Raw genomic sequence first — 21,921 nt, forward strand, 5'->3', positions numbered from 1 at the left:
AGGAAGCCTGCCTTACTACCTCTTGGGTTATCACCAGGTTGGGCATTGCTTTCCTTCTGGATGAAGACAGAGGCAAAGTAGGCGTTGAGTAGTTCCGCCTTTTCTCTGTCACCCAATAGCATTTCTCCGTGTTCCCCATGCAGAGGACCTACCGCTTGCTTGTTCTTCCTCTTACTTCGGACATAGCTGAAGAAAACTTTATTATTATTATTATTATTATTATTATTATTATTAACCTCTTGCAAGCCTGAGCTTTAGCCTTCTGAGCTTTAGCCAGCCTGATTCCCCCCTGCAACTGTTGGCTACTCCTTTGTGATATCCCCTTTCTTCCATTTCTTATACATGCCCTTCTTAACTTCAGCTTATCTGTAAGTTCCTTATGCAGCTACACCAGTTTCCTTAGATGCCTCCCACTTTTCTTTCTTGATGGTTTTGTCTGAATATGGGCCTTCAATATTTCTCCTTTTACAAACTCCCATCCTTAATAGAATAGACAGAATTCTTTTTTCCCCTTCTGCATTGAGTTCAAAGGAATGAATTTTCCTTAAACCAGGTCTGTTAGTATAAGGTGTTTCATAGTTTCCTTCAATTAGAAGGAAACAACACTCTGACAATAGCTTGTGCTGTTTTTGTGTTAGATAAACTGGCCCAATCTAGTAAGAGCTGCACTTTATTCCACCCTCTTCAGATACATCCATTGTGTTCAGTGGAGACTCAGGTGACCATTGCAACGTGCATTGTTCTGTAATGTTTTAAGAACCAATGAACTCATATGCAATGGTTTTGCCTTCGGTACCATAGCCTCTATTTTGTCTGTTCCTTCAAATGGAGAATGTAAGCTATAGCTTTCTGACAAGTATTATCAGAGGGCAGTAGCTCTGTGATTCTGAGAAGAATTGAGTTGATATGGCACCTCTCTTTTTTGCTGAAGTAATTGATACATTAAATGTATAATATTTCCAAGTTACCTCCTGAGGAAAAATGACTGTATTCTGAAAGAAAACTACACAACTGTCCTGTATCTGTAATTAATTTTAGCAAAGGTAGTTTATTTAATGTTTTTATTCACTGTCTTTTGAGTCCCAAACTTAAGCAATGTGTTTTTTACAGTAAATGCTCAAATATGAATAATAAAATCAGAGAATTGTTTACTTGGAAGGGACCACAAAGGTCATCTAGTCCATACCACGGCAATGCATGATTTTTTTGCCCAATGTGGGGCTCAGACCCACAACACTGAGTTTAGAGTTTCATGCTCTACTGTGGTATATGGTGACAGTCATATATGAATACTGAAAATTCCAGCTGAATTTTGTGACTACCTGAAAACTATTTCTTAGTGCCTTTACCTACACACCCAAGTGCTATTAATTCCATTTAGTTCACTGTCAAGTACATCTCCGAATTTTTGTCCAGTCGCATAATTAATCTGAAATTGTTGAAATAGGTTCCTGATGAAATATGTAGCTTTTGTCTAGTAAAAACAATCCTCTCATTATATTAATAAACAGTGAAAGGTCTAGGAATCATTAATTTTACACCTTTCTTGTTCCTTGTGAGACTCTGAAAGACTCCATATTAGTTCTTACGATTTTGTTTTTGTTATAAAAACAATTTAGAACAAAATGGATGAAAAGCATTCCATTCATGGCTGAAGTTTATCAGATTGGCAAACAAACAAGGTCTGAAACAAAATGAGCCAATTCGTACTGGATAGGAGCACATTTCACTATCACCACCGCACAGGATGTCTGGATTAAATAATATGTCGGTACTTCTGTGGTTTTGTCAGACAAGGCCAGAGCTATTGAAAACCCAAACACAAAACAGGGATAACAGAACATTTTTAAAAAGAAGAAAGCTGGACTGGCTAAATCCATACATAAAAGGCATGCCTTAAAGAAATAGAGAAAGGGTGGTGGTTGGAAGGGGGAGTATACCACTTTAAAGTTTAGAGTTGTTAAAGAAAGGAGAGAGAAAACAAAGACTTCAGGCCTCTGGACAACTGCCAAAGATAGAGAACGCAGCAAAATGAAGTTAAATGGATTGATAAAGAGGGTGCTCGAAAAGCAATGAAAAAATCAAGCTGCATGTTGTTGAAGCATTATGGGCACAATCCAGGCAAAGTTAAGTACTTCTGCATTCTATTTAGTTCAGTGAAAAAGTTAAGTAAGTGGTTAAATCTTTCTCATTGAAATCAGGAGAACTTAAAAAGTGCTTAACTTTGCCTGGATCATGCCTTTTTAATTTGATTTATCTTATCCAAATCCAGTTATTCGTTTCTGACGAAGAAAAGAAGCTCACACTATCTTTCTCGCAGTGTTCCTATAAAGTTACCAATATGAATCTTGCCATTTTCTTTCTTCATAATTTAAAAATGCATTTTATAACAACACATCAAGATAATTTAATGTAAACAATTAAGCTTACATTGACAAGCCTTAAGGTCCAGAAGTTCTGTGCCGTTCTCAGAGTTCTGCATTTTATTTGGTGTATCTCTTCATGGGAACTAATAGGAAGTCTCTAATTAGATTATATCCCGCCTACACAAATGGTTCTTGTGGAATTTTTTACCACTAAGGTTGTAGTCCAATGTACACTTACCTGGGAGTAATTACCACTGAACTTTCTCCTGGGTAAATATTCGTGGGATTGTGGTGCAGTTCACTAACTGAAAGTGAGACACTTTGCTATAAAATTCAGAGTTGGTAGTTCCATTTAGATCACATTTAAACTTCAAGAAATGGAGGAGATTTAGCCATATGCTTTAGTTTTTCTCTCTAAAACGTTTCATCGCAGCAGTCTGGACTGTTAAAGTTATTTGTCCATTTACAATGTTTTATATACTTCTTTTCAATTTAAAAAATCCTCCAAGCTGTTACTGAAACATAAAATTTCATTTAAAACGTTGATCGGATTAAAACAATAACATTAATTAAGTTCTGAAAAGAGACAAAATATTATAAGTGATGCAGCAAAGAAACAGGCGGCAGCCACTTCACCAGAATCATTCTCAAATCCTGACAGAGAAGGAAGATGTTTAACTGATGTCAAAAATTAAACCAAAGAAGGTGACTGGCAGAGTTCCCAAGGAAGAACATTTCAATTCCTCAGCACGACAGAGAGAAGACCCTGCTTTGGATTATTTGTTATTTTCACCCCATAACATTGATATACCACTTGATTGTTTGTTTTTTTAAAAAACCTCTCCTTTATTCTGCCCAGAGATCTTTTGATGAAGGGCAGTATGTGTGTGTGGTTTTTTTAAAAAGATGAAGACCAGACTCACTTACCTTAAGACTGGTTGTATGGTTGTATCCACCAATATTTAGGATTCAGCATTTGTGATGTGACATTGGGACAATATAATATATAATCCTAGTCCATTTACTTAATTCCAGCCTCAATGCAAACCTATAAAACCCTAGCTGGTTTGGGATGAGGCTTGCTGAAGGACTGGCTTCTTTTACATAAACCTGCCTGCACATTGTGCTTGTCATCAGAGGCAGTGCTCCACATCCTGTTGCTATAAGAAGTTTGTTTGGCTGGGACTTGAAGCAGACCTCTTTCATTTGTGCACTATCTTTTCTTTGCCTTTTTTATTACCATGAGAAGGAACTTTTCACAGGGTAGAGGTTTTTCATTCCTATTACTTGGGGCATTTATCTTTTCCATTAATAGTTGGACTAAGACTAACGTAGTTAAGTAATGGGACACATGACACAGTCAGGAATATAAACCAAAGTTCTTAGAAGAATTGCAGGAATGAGGGGAAAGGCAGGGGGAGCCAGGCTGGTCATCCAGCGTATCTTGTTTTCATTTGAAAGGGAGAGAAATCCTGAACAGATTCTTCATCCCATTTCCACAGAAAGACTCCCACTACATTACAACTGGATTTAGATCAGACATTTTTCAGTGATGACGTTAAAAAGATTGATTATTTTCCCTGAAACGTTCCTTCAGTTTGTTGTAGCTCCATTTACTAGGATGCTGAGAAGAGAAAAGGAGATTTAGTGGTTGGATTAGAAAGTGTGGTGCAACGTTAATCGAAAATAGAATTGCTGCCATGGCACGGATAACTAGTGAGACTTTGGCAGTGATGAGCTCCTTCCTTCTTAAGAAATTGTAACCCTTTTGAGCCTCCCTTCACTTTCATGATTAATGGACTCATTAGAAGAGTGGTTTGTTCTATTTGTTATATCTAAGATTTACAGGGTTGTGGTGCAAAAGTGTCATTAAATAGATTATTCTCCATTCCAGCTTTTAAGACCATTGCTGATTTTTTTTAAAAAAAATGAAATAGTGTTTGCATTTGCTTTATTGACCCTTTCTTCTTCCTGTGACTTGTGGGTATGCTTTAAAATTTAACTGTTCATAACTATTGTGTTAAATACTTAACCTAATCAGAAGTTCTTGGGAGAAGGAAGCAACCTAACAAAACTTGAAATGCCTAAATGTTATAAATGAAGTAGGGCAACAGAAAGTTCATGCCATAGAAAAAGAAAACAGATTTCCTGTGAACTGAGGTAAAATAATTCATAAAAGCTGGGTGTTAAGTAAAATATGGTTTGCTTGCTTGCTTGCTTATTTATACATATGATGCCATCAGTGTAAGAGGCACTTTACCATGTTTCCCAAGCGAGAAAGACAGGTTCCTTTTTGAAAGAGCATAGAATCCAACTTTTACTGAGGAGAGACAGCAATAGGAGAATTAAGGCAATCAAGGAACAGCTAAAAATACGTAAGCTTAGTTACAGATTCAGGATGAGGCTTAAGGAATTTAACCAAGGTTTAATGATAAACCTATGATGTTCATACCAGTACTAATTCCTGCTTCCGGCGAACTTTGTATACTAAGCTCTCTAATGCTACTACCACCTTAGTCATGAAACAGAACTAGTGCTTCAAAGAAATTCTCTTCTTTGAACATTCATAATTTATTTTCTTAAATGATTAAAACTGCACACAAGGATCATTGTGATAAATGTCAAACTATATTGGTAAAGAGAACCAATCCATGCATTTACATGTTATGTAGCTATTGTAATGCTTCCATTTTTTCATTATTATGTCTCGGAAATCTTTAAAAATCCTAGGGTAGTTTCAGACCACAAAAGTTTCAGATAGAGAGATGGGAGAAGAATGGAATCCAGATAAATCAGAGAACCCAATAAAGACGTATAAACATTGTAAATTTTAAGCAGTTAGAAGCTGATTTAATAGGCTCCTTTTCACCCTGCATACATGCATGTTTCTGTATCTTCACAGCCTGCATTCAGTCAATGTTAGGGCTGTACTAAGATGCTGTATTTGTGGATCCTTTCTTTACTTTCAGGAAGAGGTATGAACTGGGCTGTGTTCATTAAGTATTGGGTAGTGGAGGCAGTTTCTTGTGCCAACAGTGTAGTTCTACTCATGGCAGACTGGCCACCATTTTCTTAATTCCAAAATGACCACCATGTAGCATGATTTTGGGAGAAGAAACTTGTTAAGTATCATAAAAAGGTAGAAGCAAATTTTTTTCTTAAAAGGTGAAATAAGGTTTTAAACAAATTCAGATGCTCCTTCCTCTACCACCACGTCAGATAACACAGCCCAGCAATGAGTTATGTAACCCCTTCCCTCAGATATCAATAAATTCATTGCCACCACCTGTTTGGTAGCCTAAATTAGCTTCCCCAGCAACTGGCAAGTCCAGCAGGTTTCCTACTAAGATTTGCATCCTAGTCTTAAGTTCTAGTTCCTATAGTATACAACAGGGAATAAATTTAATCAAGCAATGGTAGAAAAAGAAAGGTAAGGTCAAGAATGCAGGAGGATTATTTCTCAGTGTTTTTCATTCGCAAGCTACCACTAAGGGCCCCCATAAATCCAAAACATAAATTAATTATTTTTCTTCACCCAGGTGTCAGAATTCCTTGATGCTGTGTAAGGGCTTCTGGTTTACTTTTGTGGCTGCGTTTAGCAATTATTTAATCCATTCTTCATTTTTGCAGTGTATAGCTTTGCAAGATGACAATATGAAGTGTTACTATGTGGAAATTGTTTTAATACAAACTAGCAAGAGTGTTTGGGGTGACCAAGGAGCTGTTATGTTTCCCAGTTTTGCATTGTTGAAGGCTAATACTCTGGATGCTTAAAGAAAAAGAAAAACTTACATAAGTACTAATCTCTTCTGACAAAAAAGAGGAAATTGCTGTTTAAATTTATTTTCCTTTTCGGACTATGAAACTAATTAAAAACAGAATGGTTGGTTAAACCCATGGATAAACATGACATGTTAGGGAACAGTCAATATAGATTTTGTAAATAGAGATTGAGATTTATAAAGAAAATAAATACTTAAGTGTCGATCAATACTATTTCAGCCAAAATCTGTCCCAGTGCCTTCAAATGAAATAATCTCTAGAGCAGAAAGTACCTGAGTTCGTAAATAAAAAGCTGTTTGCACATACTCATTTTGTACAAATCATGCTTATTAGATATATTCCAATGAGCTTGTTTCTTAGTACTGAATTAAAGGTGGATCATGAAACAGGTAAATAAACCAAATGAGTACTACAGAATGACATCACATAGCCTGTAGAATTCAAAGATGACTAAATATGAATCCACACAGTACACCTTCTCCCTCCAACATCACTACTGCCCACCTCTGACTAGCCAGGTGTAATTTATGAGCCAGCGAAGAGAACAGAAGGAAGAGGTTTTCCATGAGCACTGTGTCGATCCCTTCTGCAGGTACAACTGCATAAGTGGTGGAAAAAATGGTATCCTCAATAACTAGTCAGTTGAAGTGATTGACATAGAAGAGAATGTAGGAACCACAGCTTAAAGTTCCCCACATGATATGGCTCAAATCAAACATGCAATTTGCAGTTATTTGAGGAAATTTTTTATTCACATATGTGATTTGTTCCACCCCCACTCAGCTTTAAGCACTTGTAGGTTTTGAGCCCTATCAATATTTGGTTTTCAGTAGAGCACAAGACAGCAGCACAAGACAGCATTGCTAATGGTGAGGAATGCTGGCAATTTAGTCCAATGACATCTGTTGGGCCACAAATCCCCCATCCCTGCAATAGAAGTTCAGTTGAATTTATACAGGTATAATATCATTATTGTGTTACTTTGAAAGCCAGAGTGGTGTAGTGGTTAGAGTGTTGAACAAGAACCTAGGAGACTTTGGCTCGATTCCCTGCTCAGCCATGAAGTTCACTGAGTGGCCTTGTGTGACCTTAATGGGGGGGGGGAGGCAGAAGCCCTCCCTGACATCTCTGTATACATCTACACATCCCACCTTCTTGTGTTAAAAGAAGGATTCTAAGTGCATTGAGCTTTTAGACAGTGCAGAAATATTGGAAGTGGAGCCAGCATTGCATGAGGATTGGCAGGAGCGGAAGAGCTCTTGTGTGAACCCTCCCCACTTTAAGCCCACATTTGTAAGCCTCAGATGCCCAAATGGGTCTTTTGTCAACAATGGTTCCTTCTGCTTTGTGGGGAGCAGGATAATGAATTTATATTATAGCACATGGATGTGCACATATGTGCACACAATTTGAACCATAATACTCTTTATTTCATTCGTTGCCTAGTAAAATGGTGGGAGTTGCTATGTTCAGATACCTAGCTCTCAAAACTGCATATGCAGTGCTGTACTTTTTTATCCTGTACCTGATCCAGGAGGAGATGCACACATACTATTTGTTTTTGATTGAGGTGAAAGGAGTTGAATCTAGGGCACATGCTGCTTTTATCTTCTGCTTGTGCACCTTCCTTGCCTAGTCTCCCAGTCTGTCAAAATAATACATTTTCTTCACATGTGCCATTCCTCTATTTTTGTACATATTCAAGAACACAAAGAACTGGGTTTTAAATGCTTCAGTGTCTGGAAACACTGAGAGCAGTGGCTCTGTGTGGGAGGTAAGCTAAGGCTGTTTAAACTAGTTATCCTTTACATCTTCTATACTTGTGATTTCTAGACAGTCTGTGAAAGTTGTAGACAAAAGTACTTACAAAAATAGCATAATCATTTCCTGATAAAGTTTTAATATGATTTTGAAAAATGGTTGAGTAGGAGTATTAATGATGAGTGCTTTATGATTGGTTATAATAATTAATTTTTTTAATGATGTGGAAATGCTTCGCAAGTCATGCATTAGTGAGAGCTAAAACTACATATGGAAATAGCATTCCGCATGCCAGATTCTAGTCTGATGTGCTGCTGTTACTCCACTGCAGTCCATGAGATTACATGATGTAATACTGAAAATCAGAATCTACCCCTTCTCTTTAAGAGAACTAATCAGAAAACAAAATGATTTCTAAATGTTTCCAACTTATGCATTCTTTAATAATGCATTCAGCTGCAGCTTTGATTTGAAGTACTTACACAATAAATTAACCTTTGGGTAGATATTGTGCAGTTGCCTTCATATCCATGTTAGGCTTCATTGCCGCTGTGAAAGGACTATAGGCAATAAGATGTCTGTATAATTTTCAAGTAGGACAAATCACTTTGATCACAATCCAGTACACAATTGGATAGAGAGAAAGAGAGCTATAATCCTACGCATGCTTACTTTCAAATAAGTCTGATGGGACTTGATTAGGAGCAGGCTGACTAATTTGATTGAAATGACGAGGAGTTGCCTAGGAAGCACCATTTCAGTGGGCTGGGTTCCAGCACTCATAACAGTTTCTGAGAGAGTAATACAGTGTCCAGATGCAAAAGAGGACAGGGTTCATGTGCCTTTAATAGTTATGTAGAAGACAAGTTGTTGCTGTTTAAATTCCTCTTTACAATACAAGTATTAAAGGTGCAGTAGCCCTGTCCTCACTTGCATTTGGCCACCCTCACTAGGAAGGACAAAAGACGGGCCAGCTCCAATTGAAATCAAGGAAGTATTGATTTCCTTGCTATGTCAGTCCAAGGTCTATCTAGTCCACCATTTCTTATTCTCTTCCCTATGAACTATTTGCTTCTAGAAGTTCACAGGCAGGGCATGAAGGTGATAATTAGGACTGGGCGATATCTGCTTTCCAACATTGTAATGTATTGCCAGCTAAACCTTGCAATATACAGATATATCATGTCAGAAAAGAGGGAAGAAGGCAGTTGCCCGCAGCCTACCCAGAGTCTACCAGCTGTGGCTCACACCGACAATGACCTCTCAAAGTAATAAATGGCTATATAGGGTAGTTTTTGACTGTGTTACTCATAGTATACCCATTGAAAGTAATCAGCATGATGGTGTTAGGCCCATTAATTTCAATACATCTACTTTGAGTAATACCTATTTAAATACCATACATGTTCCATATTGATACAATTGTACAGTGGAACCTTAGGTTGTAGACGTAATCTGTGATGGAAGCACATCCGCAACCCGCAGCGTTCGCATTCTGAAGCACTGCATCTGCGCTGGCACAATTTTGGCACTTCTGTGCCGGTGCAAGTGGTGAAACCCGTAAGTAACCCCTTCCAGGTTTCCCGCTGTCCACAACCCGAAAACATGAAGTGGCCGTATTATAAGGTATGACTGTATTGCCAAAAGAAGAAGAAGAGGGGAGTTGACCCACCCCCCACTTGTGGAAATACAAGATGGCAAACAAGTTTGGGGGGGGGGAGAAATGGTGGGGACTGAAGGTTATGCATGTTGGCTTGGGTGTGTGGCCAGTATGTGTGTGTGTGGGGGGGGGTGGTACTGGATGATTAAGAGGGGTTAATTGTTCGCTGAGTTGCAGCTATAAAATTTGCACACTTATTCATATACATCAACAATAGCCACAAGCAGAAATACAAGTACCTAATATCAGATTCTTTCTGTTTCTTTATTTTGATCTGTCTCATTTTTGGAAGGAAGAGTGATACAGTCCAATTGGTGTAAGCTCTGGAATTGCTTTTGTGAAACTGTTCTACAGGTACCGTTTGTGAAAGTTTTGCAGGCTGCTATCAGCAGTTTTAAAGGAAATAAAGGATATGATTAGCAGTGTAGTGAGCACATAGGCCTTGATCTTTAAAAACAAGTTTAGAATAAAACGTTTGAACAATGTCATTGGTTTTTTATGACATTGCCAGGTAGGGTTAAGGTGTGTGTTTATCTGATCTGTGAGATCTGTGGGAAGTGCTGCATCTATGAACCCTGATTAAATTTCACAGGTATTTGGAAACAATTTAGGAACGTTCATAGTAAGTGATGTTGTAGTTCCTACCACAAAATTACATCCTTGAACATGGCAATTTTAACAACTCTGCAGCACAGCACTAATTATTGCTTTCTGTTGACACCTGGATGGACTATTTATACAATTTGCACTTAATATTTGACTCTATATTTGTCTCGCTGTTAATTTGCTTTTCCTGTTACTCAGCTCTAGTTTATTTCAGGCTCACCCGACAAGAATAAATAACTAAGTACACTTTCTCACGAGACTGAAATGTATTAAAGTGTCCCTTGGGCATCTCTCTGTAATATTCTAATCACTGCAGTGTGCAGCCTATAAAAGCTGTGGTTTTATGCACTGAGAATAATATTTTAATGCACCAAATTGTGACCATGCTGGTAGACAAGTTTAAGACCAGATGGCATTGCCAAAAGGCCAGTAAAACTGTGGCATAAATTAAGATTTCCCCCACCACCAACATGCCTAACACCCTTGATGTTGACATCCTTGTGTGACTGAATAGATAGCAGCAACAAATTCAATTACAGAAAGCAGTTTCTGTCATTACACCTGTCTGCTTCCCCAAGAAATGATTTGTAAATTGTGCTTTATCTTTCCATCCCATAAATCTTGTGGCCATAATTGACACTTGTCATGGAAGATGGATAGTGAAAGAAAAAGGATAAAACATAAGTGAGTAAACTCAAAAGGGGAAAGTATCTCTGTTGTGGGGGTGAGGGGTGCTTAGAAACTTCCATTCCTATGGGAAAGACTGAATTCTGAGGCACCTCAGCTAAAGAAATGTACAAAATGTAAATTGGACGCTCACATATGGTGCACACAATTGTCTCTTGATAAGTTTGTTTACTGAATCCCTGTGTTTATGCTTAACAGGTCAGAATTCATTTATGATTCTGACACAGAAGCTGCAGATTCCATCCATGTCAATATTGTTCATCTTCTGCAATTCAAGTTCAGTTCACTGTTGATTAAAGCTGTATGTTAGCTGGTTTGGAAGATGCAGGGCAGAGAGATCACAAAAAATAAACAGTAACACAAAAATGGAGGTGTTCTGAAAATGTCTATAGGCATCATCTGTAACTCAGATAGACTCAGATAGACTAGTAAAGAAAAAGAAGTTTACAGTATATGCATTGTATCTGCGATATAACATTGTGCTGCCAGATGGTGGAGTCCAGTTTTTCTCTACCTGTTTTCCCTGTTTAAATTTACAACTCTTTAAACTGAAACGCTTCTTTGATGTGTCTCAATCCAGCCCATGACAGCTATTACTTTCACGCATAATGCTTTTATTCTTTTTTTTTTGGTAATGTTTTCTCTCAAACTTGGAAATTGAAATAATGGCACACAATTGATTCCTACTTCCCACTTAAAGAGGTGTTTAACAGAAACTCGAAATGAATATGACAGAATATATAATAGGGGAAATTAGCATATATAAAATTCAACCCTGAGTAGTTTTTACATGCACAGTTAACAAGGTATGTGCTAAAATGATCCAATTAACCAAATCAAATGGAAACAGCAAGTGCCATTTTTGGTCCAGATTTTACAACAGTTCAGTTCTAACCTTGTGTTTCTCCTCACTTGGAAATTTGGAAATGTATTCAAACAGCTATAGTTACCAATGCTCCCCTAGGAAAAGCAGGCAATTTAAGGGCCTTTCAGCCACCAAAAATAAAACAGTGATAGAAATCTGTAACGAGCAGTCAAGTGTTCCTGAAGTAGTCTTGCCTCCTAATGCTTTAGTCTCCCTGTGTTTAGCTACAAACAGGTTGCCTTTCTGCCAAGACACCCAAGAAGACTTGAGACAAGAAAGATGGCAACGGGTGATATTTATTTTTAAAAATAACAACTATAGAATCTTCCATTCAGAATAATTCAACCAAATTAACCAAAACCAATGAGGTTCGGGTGGTGAGGTGATGACAAGGCCCTCTGAAGTACAGACAAGATACTGTGTAAGTAGACTGATACACATGAATTAAGAAGGGGTCACCACCCACAGGCTGAGTCTATGAGTATCCCTTAGTGGCTGATACTGGACAAAGACAGGGGTATAGGCAACTGACTAACTAAACAGTAGCCCCCAAGTCCCTTTGGTCAGTCTTAGACTGCCTTCAATGTAATTGCACCCTCTATGGGTGCACCCTACCATGGCTCCAAAATGCAGCACTCTGCCAGAGACATCAGACTGGTGGCTCACCATCAATTCAATGGGGCTCCATAAAATGCCAATAAGGATGCAGTGTAAAACAATAAGCTAGATGAACGCATCTCCTGGAACTGCAGGAACAGGATTAACAACAGGTGTAATAGGTTTATACCTATCTATGGTGGAACCTGACTTCCTGGCTCAACCTTCTAGGATCTTACATAATCAGAAGCTGCATGTGAAGTCTTTCACCTCTCCAGCTTGGGCAAAAAATGCCAAGACCTGGTGCTCATACCCTGTTCCTTCTCAAGGAAACCAAGACATGCATTAAATGTCTTGGTTTCCTTGCGAAAAAGGCGGTCATTAAACCGCTTCTTAAAAAACCATCTTTAGATGCGGCCACGATGGCCAATTATCGCCCAGTCTCAAATCTTCCATTCTTGGACAAGGTGATTGAGAGAGTGGTTGCTGAACAACTCCAGGCACGCCTGGAAGAAGCGGACCATTTGGATCCCTTCCAGTTGGGATTCAGGCCTCATCACGGGACTGAAACTGCCTTGGTCGCACTGGCTGATGATCTCCGGCGGGCTAGGGACAAAGGTGAGAGCTGTTTCCTAGTTCTGCTGGATCTCTCAGCGGCGTTTGATACTATCGACCATAACATCCTTCTGGACCGTCTTGAGGGGCTGGGAGCTGGGGGCACTGTCCTACAGTGGTTCCGCTCCTTCCTCCTGGGCCGTGTTCAGAAAGTGGTGGGGGGGGATGAGTGTTCAGACCCCTGGGCTCTCACTTGTGGGGTGCCTCAGGGTTCTGTCCTCTCCGCCATGCTTTTCAACATTTACATGCAGCCACTGGGAGAGATCACCAGGAGGTTTGGGCTGGGTGTTCATCAGTATGCGGATGATACCCAGCTCTACCTCTCTTTTAAATCAGAACCAGTGAAGGTGGTGAAGGTCCTGTGTGAGTGTCTGGAGGCAGTTGGAGGATGGATGGCGGCTAACAGATTGAGGTTGAATCCTGACAAGACAGAAGTACTGTTTTTGGGGGACAGGAGGCGGGCAGGTGTGGAGGATTACCTGGTCCTGAATGGGGTAACTGTGCCCCTGAAGGACCAGGTGTGCAGCCTGGGAGTCATTTTGGACTCACAGCTGTCCATGGAAGCACAGGTCAAATCTGTATCCAGGGCAGCTGTTTACCAGCTCCATCTGGTACGTAGGCTGAGACCCTATCTGCCTGCAGACTGTCTCGCCAGAGTGGTACATGCTCTGGTTATCTCCCGCTTGGACTACTGCAATGCGCTCTACGTGGGGCTACCTTTGAAGGTGACCCGGAAACTACAACTAATCCAGAATGCGGCAGCTAGACTGGTGACTGGGAGCGGCCGCCGAGACCATATAACACCGGTCTTGAAAGACCTACATTGGCTCCCAGTACGTTTCCGAGCACAATTCAAAGTGCTGGTGCTGACCTTTAAAGCCCTAAATGGCCTCGGTCCAGTATATCTGAAGGAGTGTCTCCTCCCCCATCGTTCTGCCCGGACACTGAGGTCCAGCTCCGAGGGCCTCTTGCGAGAGGCCAAGTTACAGGGAACCAGGCAGAGGGCCTTCTTGGTTGTGGCGCCTGCCCTGTGGAACACCCTCCCATCAGATGTCAAAGCGATAAACAACTACCTGACCATATAACACCGGTCTTGAAAGACCTACATTGGCTCCCAGTACGTTTCCGAGCACAATTCAAAGTGTTGGTGCTGACCTTTAAAGCCCTAAACGGCCTCGGTCCAGTATACCTGAAGGAGCGTCTCCACCCCCATCGTTCTACCCGGACACTGAGGTCCAGCACCAAGGGCCTTCTGGCGGTTCCCTCACTGCGAGAAGCCAAGTTACAGGGAACCAGGCAGAGGGCCTTTTCGGTAGTGGCGCCCTCCTTGTGGAATGCCCTCCCACCAGATGTCAAAGAGAACAACAACTACCAGACTTTTAGAAGACATCTGAAGGCAGCCCTGTTCAGGGATGCTTTTAATGTTTGATGTATTATAATATTTTAATATTCTTTTGGAAGCCGCCCAGAGTGGCTGGGGAGGCCCAGCCAGATGGGCGGGGTATAAATAATAAATTATTATTATTATTATTATTATTACATTCAGAAGACATTCAGGGAAGTTTTTAATATGTGACATTTTAGTGTATTTTTCATCTTTGTTGGGGGCTGCCCAGGGTGGCTGGGGAGGCCCGGGGCCAGATGGGCGGGGTACAAATAAATTATTATTATTATTATTATTATTATTATTATTATTATTATTATTATTATTATTATTATAAATGGGAGGTTTAAAGCTCCATTGAAGTCCTGAAATTTCTTGAGGCTCCACTGATCAGCCCTCCTAGTTCTAGGTGACAAGGCAGAGAGTATAGTACTCTTGGTGTCCATCTGTAAAATAGAAATTTCCTCTAGGAAATCTTTGGAGCTGAGCAGACCCAGAAATGTCTAAAAGCTAATTCTCAGAACCTCACCATACTACAATACAGTGGTGCCTCGGGTTACATACGCTTCAGGTTACAGATGCTTCAGGTTACACACTCCGCTAACCCAGAAATAGTACCTTGGGTTAAGAACTTTGCTTCAGGATGAGAACAGAAATTGCATGGTGGCGGCAGCGGAAGGCCCCATTAGCTAAAGTGGTACCTCAGGTTAAGAACACTTTCAGTTTAATAACGGACCTCCGGAACGAATTAAGTACTTAACCCGAGGTACCACTGTACAAAGGATTCCTTGGGGGATGCTCACTGGTCTAAAATTAGAATCATAGAATCATAGCGTTGGAAGAGACCACAAGGGCCATCGAGTCCAACCCCCTGCCAAGCAGGAAACACCATCAGAGCACTCCTGACATATGGTTGTCAAGCCTCTGCTCAAAGACCTCCAAAGAAGGAGACTCCACCACACACCTTGGCAGCAAATTCCACTGTCGAACAGCTCTTACTGTCAGGAAGTTCTTCCTAATGTTTAGGTGGAATCTTCTTTCTTGTAGTTTGGAACCATTGCTCCGTGTCCGCTTCTCTGGAGCAGCAGAAAACAACCTTTCTCCCTCCTCTATGTGACATCCTTTTATATATTTGAACATGGCTATCATATCACCCCTTAACCTCCTCTTCTCCAGGCTAAACATGCCCAGCTCCCTTAGCCGTTCTTCATAAGGCATCGTTTCCAGGCCTTTGACCATTTTGGTTGCCCTCCTCTGGACACGTTCCAGTTTGTCAGTGTCCTTCTTGAACTGTGGTGCCCAGAACTGGACACAGTACTGCAGGTGAGGTCTGACCAGAGCAGAATACAGTGGCACTATTACTTCCCTTGATCTAGATGCTATACTCCTATTGATGCAGCCCAGAATTGCATTGGCTTTTTTAGCTGCCGCGTCACACTGTTAATATAGTATAGTTGGGCAACTCTGAAATAAGAGAAGCTCACATATTTGAGCTTGATATTCTGGAATACATGATACATGATTTAAAAGTTCAAGATCACAGGGAAGGTTCTCAGTGAATGGTTGAGCACTATGTTGAGAAGCCTCCATGGGCTATGTCCCTTCTGCCCTGACCGGGAGGAACACTTAAGTCAAGTTTAGTTTCACATTTAAAAATTCTGAAATTAAGGACAGTGTTTACTTTCTAAATCAGCCAACTTGGAAGTCATGAGTAACACATCTGGCTTGTTTAACTAATCATTTTTTTAATTAAAAAAACCAGGACTGCTTAACTGGGATTCTTTAAAGGCCAGCTAAACTTGGCATAAGCATTCATCCCAGCCGTGTGGAAAGATGAAGGTGGCTCACAGAAGCCTGATGCTTCCCACAGGTCCATGGAGGCTCAATACTACACGATGCCTTATCCTTGGTTGTAAATATAGCCATTGTTTTGTTGTGGATTGATTCTTAAATTTTGAGCAGAAGCTCCTAGTTTCATACTAGGGTAAATGAATTATTTTTGCTTCAGTTTACTGACAGGATGGGCCAGGAAATACATTGTTGTGCTTGTTCATGTTCTATCTTCCCAAGAAAGAGCTCAAGATGGCCTACGTACATAGCTCTCTTGCCTCCATTGTACTTTCACACAGTCTGTGTCTGGCAGGTCAGGGTGAAAGAGAACAACTGGCCCATGTCACCCAGCAAGCAAGTTATTAATTTACAGGTTTTAGCTCAAAGCGATATAGGAGAAAATGGATGAGTAATTTTGTTTTGTTCAAGCCTTAAAAAAAAGTTTTTAAAAAGCTCACATTAAACTTCTCTGAGCGCCAGAAACAGCTCTCTTCACTTGCTGATAGATTGGAAATAAACTCTCACTTCTCTTTTCAATTTCCTTGCTTTCATTGGTATGTTTTATTCTGGACTTGGGTTAAATTAAAGTGAAAAGCATTTCATTTCACATAAGGCTCTTCACTTCATATACTTCATTTTGTACTGAGAAATAATATGGGACTCTGAGTTGCTCTGAGCACTTCATACATTTTATTTTGCTTCCCTCCTGCCCCAGTTAGTACAAGAAAGATGGGCTAATATTATTTTTTAAAAAAAAAATCCACACATTTTAGAGAAAATGAAGCTCAATTTCAAGAAATTTATCTTTCTGTGTATTCATGTTTACTCATCTATGTTTATGAGTATTTTGGGAGGTGACTGGCTTTAAAAAGTTGCTACATCTTCCTACCTTCTTAGGAAACACTGCTGATTTTGCCTGAAGCTTGATGTGAAAAGGGTGACAAGTTCGGGGGGAAATCCAGAGATGTTATATGTACCTTTGTTATCCATGAAACTCTTCCAATAAAAACAAATAAATAGAAAAATGAGCTTTGATCAGTGCAAGTCCAACAGATTTTTCTATGGCTATTTAGCTGTGGCTAAGACACTTAAATAATCAGTTTCTCCATGTACTAAATGTTTCTTTGACATTAATATGAATCATTCCCAAGTTAATTTAGAATGCGGGACGTGAGTGGCGCTGTGGGTTAAACCACAGAGCCTAGGATTTGCCAATCAGAAGGTTGGCAGTTCGAATCCCCACAACAGGGTGAGCTCCCATTGCTCTGTCCCTGCTCCTGCCAACCTAGCAGTTCGAAAGCACATCAAAGTGCAAGTAGATAAATAGGTACTGCTCCGGCGGGAAGGTAAACGGCGTTTCCGTGCGCTGCTCTGGTTCACCAGAAGCGGCTTAGTCATGCTGGCCACATGACCCAGAAGCTGTACGCCGGCTCCCTCGGCCAATAAAGCGAGATGAGCGCCGCAACCCCAGAGTCGGTCATGACTGGACCTAATGGTCAGTGGTCCCTTTACCTTTACCTTTACCACTGATACATTTAGTGCTCTCTGTTTGATTGGAGTCATTAAAAAAGTGGAGTGGCCATAGTTCTGTTAGAGCACACATGGTTTTCCTGGGGAAGGGTTTTGATTGGATCTCAAGTTAAAATAATTAATAGAAATGAATGGAAAAATATCTCTGCCTGACACCTTAGAGAACCACAACCAGTTTAGAATACATTCCAGTCCTAAGAATACTTTCTGGGAATAAGATCCCTTTTATTTCAGAGGCCTGGTAAGCATTCTAAACCCAGCCTCAATTTTAGTAATATGCTAATAAGTCAATGCATAGACCATAGTCTATTTTTCAGTTTTTCATGCATATGTTGGAGAGTGGTAGAATGGGCATTTCCTGCCCCCACCCTGTATGTGAAGGTTAAGAATTATATTTTGATCCCTTTGAAGCAGTCTGGCAAATATCAAACAGTCTATTTAAACTATTCTAATCCAGGGAGGAAGTGTGAAGTTTTCTCATGTTGTTTGGCAATCACATCCAAGGACAGTGTAATCCTCCAAGCTTCCCTTTGCCAGATGGATTAAATTATTTCATTTGTTGAGTGGAGAAACCAGCCAAGCGGGAATTTCCTTTGCGATTTCAGCCTGTATTATCACAGCAATACACAAAATACTGGGTGAGAAGATGAAAAGTCAGGTCAGATTGTAAGTATGTGTCTTGTACATATTTTGCTGTCTTTTTCAAGAAGAAAACAACAGCAATGGGTAGGGTAGCTTTCAGACCAGTGACTTCTAAATTCCAGCTAATGATTATGAATACAGGACCAGGGGATAATACTTGTTCCAGCCTGGAATTGGCACATAACTCCTGAGGAAAAAGGTTCCTATGGTCAGACTTGGTGGTAGCACCCAATATGTTGTGGAAAATGTTACGGTCAAAGGGCTCCAGAGAGCCTGCCATGGCTGATACCAGGATTTATTTATTTATTTTTATTTGAAAGAATCATCAGCTGGTGATGAAGCAAATGAAAGGGGAAATTGGAGGTTTAAGAATGGGAGGAAGAAGGAGAGGTTCGTTATGAGTGACTGGTCTACCTTGTAATCCGAGTGGGTGAGTTCAGGGCCGTCTTTAGCATATGCACCACTGGGGTGCAAAGATCCACCCAGCACCCCCAAATTTAGTTTAGCCCCCAAATTAACTTTTATTATGCTCATGTCAGACACCATGCTTACGCCTTATCTCTTGTTTACAAAAGAAGGGAGGAAAAAGAAACTAACTTATTTATTTGCTCATTCATTTACAATACACTTATACTTAAGTATACAACACCACCACACTTAAACTTATAGGTATTGTTTAGGTACCTACTTAGGAGAAACATCAGTCATGTCAAAGGTGCTGCTGACCCTTCTGCTGCATAGCAGCTCAATACAATACATAACATAATATTTTGATGTAAGAGTTAATTTTGCGTGAATGGCGCTGTTGTGAATGACAAGTGTCGCCGCTGGCGCAGCACTTCTTTGGTAAATGAGCACACAAAGTTGAAAGTCCTTTAGTGAAACAATAGATACACATTTTGATAATACCTAGGTATATATGTATTTTGTTTTTCTAGCTTGATCAAAATTATTTATTATTTCATAACAGGTAGATAGTTAAGAGCTTAGGCGGCTTCAGTGGCAGATGCATGGCATCCCCCAGAATTTGGCGCCCGGGTGCCCTGCACCCCTTGCATTCCCGGGTTAAGACGGCCCTGGGTGAGTTTACCAGGGCCAAGCCGAAGTAAATAAATAGCCTTAGCCTCACATGTTTCTTGATCCTTTGCAAGTTCAGTCTCTCAAGAGTTATTCAGAGAGAGAGTTCTGTTGGAGTAGCTGAAGAGTCTTTTATTTTGCTTAAGTCCAACTCAGAATGCCTTCCTTTATCTACCCTTCCCTTTCAAATTGTACAAATACTAATTAAATTCTAATTCAAATCATATTCCTTTTCTATTGAATCTTGCTGTTGTTTCTGTTTGAATCTTGTATTGCTTGGTTGTTCTTATTAAAGTCAGAACAACTGTAGAAGGAACTTTGACTTAAATTCAGTCTGTTTCTCTCAAGTTTTGTTATTTAGCTATTCTTTGTCTTACGTTGTTAATTGATTTGAATGTTCGTTTGTGCGTGCGTTTCATACCCGTAGCTTTGTCCCAAGTGATTTTTATAGCTGTAGTCTGCCTTATTCAGCCATTGCTATTACTGCTCTTCCTCTTCCTGCTAGCATTCACTGCTGAAAGCAGCAAAGCATCACACGATACACATTTGGTCTTTTAGCATCATTGCTAAAAGTCATACCCCTGTTGTTAGCAGTCCATTATTTGTCTGACCATGAGGCATGTTCAAGGTGCTGGCCACAAACCATGATGGCTGATGCACTGGCCATTCCCCCCCCCCCTCACCAAGCTCAAGTACAGCTTCATGGTTACAGGCAGGAACAGTGCAGCATTGAGTTTCCAGTGGATCCTAGCTATTGCAAGTGGCAGCTGGGCAAGCAGAAAATTCCAGGGCACTACACACCAGCAGCCCACTCATGCTCTTGCACAGGGAGCACCAGTTGCTCTTACTCAAGAAAGAGGCAGAGTCAGAGAAATCAGAAAGGAAGGGCAAGAGATACATGGAGCAGAGTAAGAACTCTCCCTCTTCCTCTCAGGCTTCCATGTTCCACTCCCCCAAAATGTCGAAACAGCTTGAGCAGGTGACTATGGAGGATTCGAGGTGAAGAAAGTATGGATTCACAAGATCTAACTTTCCAGTGCCCACTCCAGCCTTCTCCTCAAATCAAAATACTTTGCTTGCTCTGTGCAGTACCACCTAAGAGTAACTTCCTTAATACCATTCGATCAGTGCTCACAAACAAAACCATAGGGAGGAACATGAATCCATTTTAGTTGATCCTCCACCCTACCTGACCCTCCCCACCCCCACAATATAGATGCCTAGCACAAAAGCTCTGGATCTATTTGTCTAATTTCCCATATCACTTATTTTCAGACTAATGGAGGGGGGGGACCTACTATGTAGGCCAGGCTTCCTCAACCTCAGTCCTCCAGATGTTTTTGGCCTACAACTCCTATGATCCCTAGCTAGCAGGACCCAGTGGTCAGGGATGATGGGAATTGTAGTCTCCGAGGTTGAGGAAGTTTGATGTAGGCTAAGGGATTTTTCTTCTCTTTTCCTTTTAAGTGCCCCCAAACTGTAAGAGCAACCTTTGGGGAAACCCACTGGAGGCCTCCTTCAGAAATTTGGTAGGATCCATCCCCTAAGAAAGGCTTACCAAGCCCCTAAATTTCATCAAATTATGCTTCTATATAGACATTTATTTTTTAAAAAACACACAGCAAACTTTAATGATGTGCAACACACATACAAATGGCGGACATAACGGCCTGTAATTTGACATGCTTTATCCATTATGGAGTGGCAAATTCCATCTTCTTCCATAAAAAAGAAAGTTACAGCCTTAAAAAAAAATATTCTGAACAGTGAATTGAAAAGATTACAAAGCATGATTTTTCCAAAGCAGGTCCCAAGCCGAATTAGGCAGTCTTCAAAGCAGAGTCCAAATCAAATATTGTGGTTTAGTACACCCCCCCCAATATAAACACAATATTTTTCTCTCTTCAAAAGTATTTTTAGCATATTCAATTTTAGTTTCATCTATTAAAACTAATTTGATAAACTGAGTATTATTTCTAAATCTATGTGACAGACTTAAGAAATTTGCTATAATGATAGCATTGACAGGGCACCTTCCATTGTCAGGTAATGTTTATGTCAATCTGCTAGAGAAAGAGAAAGCACAGCAGGTGTTAACCATGCATCGGTGTTTTGGTGAATGAGTTCACATTGACATTGTAATGGCGCACCCTCTTCCCAGTGTCCAGCTGAAAATTCAGGAGTCTCTCTTCAAGCATCATCTTGTCACAGAGATGCTGACAATGACAGTGGGTTAGTGTGTCCCCTAGTCTAGATGAATGTCTTCTTAATGACTGTTAAATAAACTTGCCTCATTTTAAAAATGATTATTCAAGCAAGCAAGCTTCTCAAAAGAAAAATGCTACCAGATCTGCAACTAAAGCAGATCTCTTTTTCAGTGATGCATGCTCTTTGCTTTCAAACTGCATGCATTATTGGAAGAATATGATGGGACTGGAGCTGGAATTGCACACAATGTGGGACTGAAGTATGACATCTTTGCCTCCTTATTTGTTCATTTGTCTTACAAGTGTCGAAA

At 40.3% G+C, this 21,921-nt stretch overlaps 1 protein-coding gene across 4 annotated transcripts in view; it reads left to right on the forward strand.

The window, feature by feature from the left end:
- EPHA7 (EPH receptor A7) overlaps positions 1 to 21,921 on the forward strand; it is a 165,764-nt gene that overhangs the window by 109,027 nt on the left and 34,816 nt on the right. The window lies entirely within an intron of this gene.

The sequence above is a fragment of the Podarcis cretensis genome, assembly GCF_951804945.1.
Source record: "Podarcis cretensis genome assembly, chromosome: 3".
NCBI lineage: Eukaryota > Metazoa > Chordata > Lepidosauria > Squamata > Lacertidae > Podarcis > Podarcis cretensis.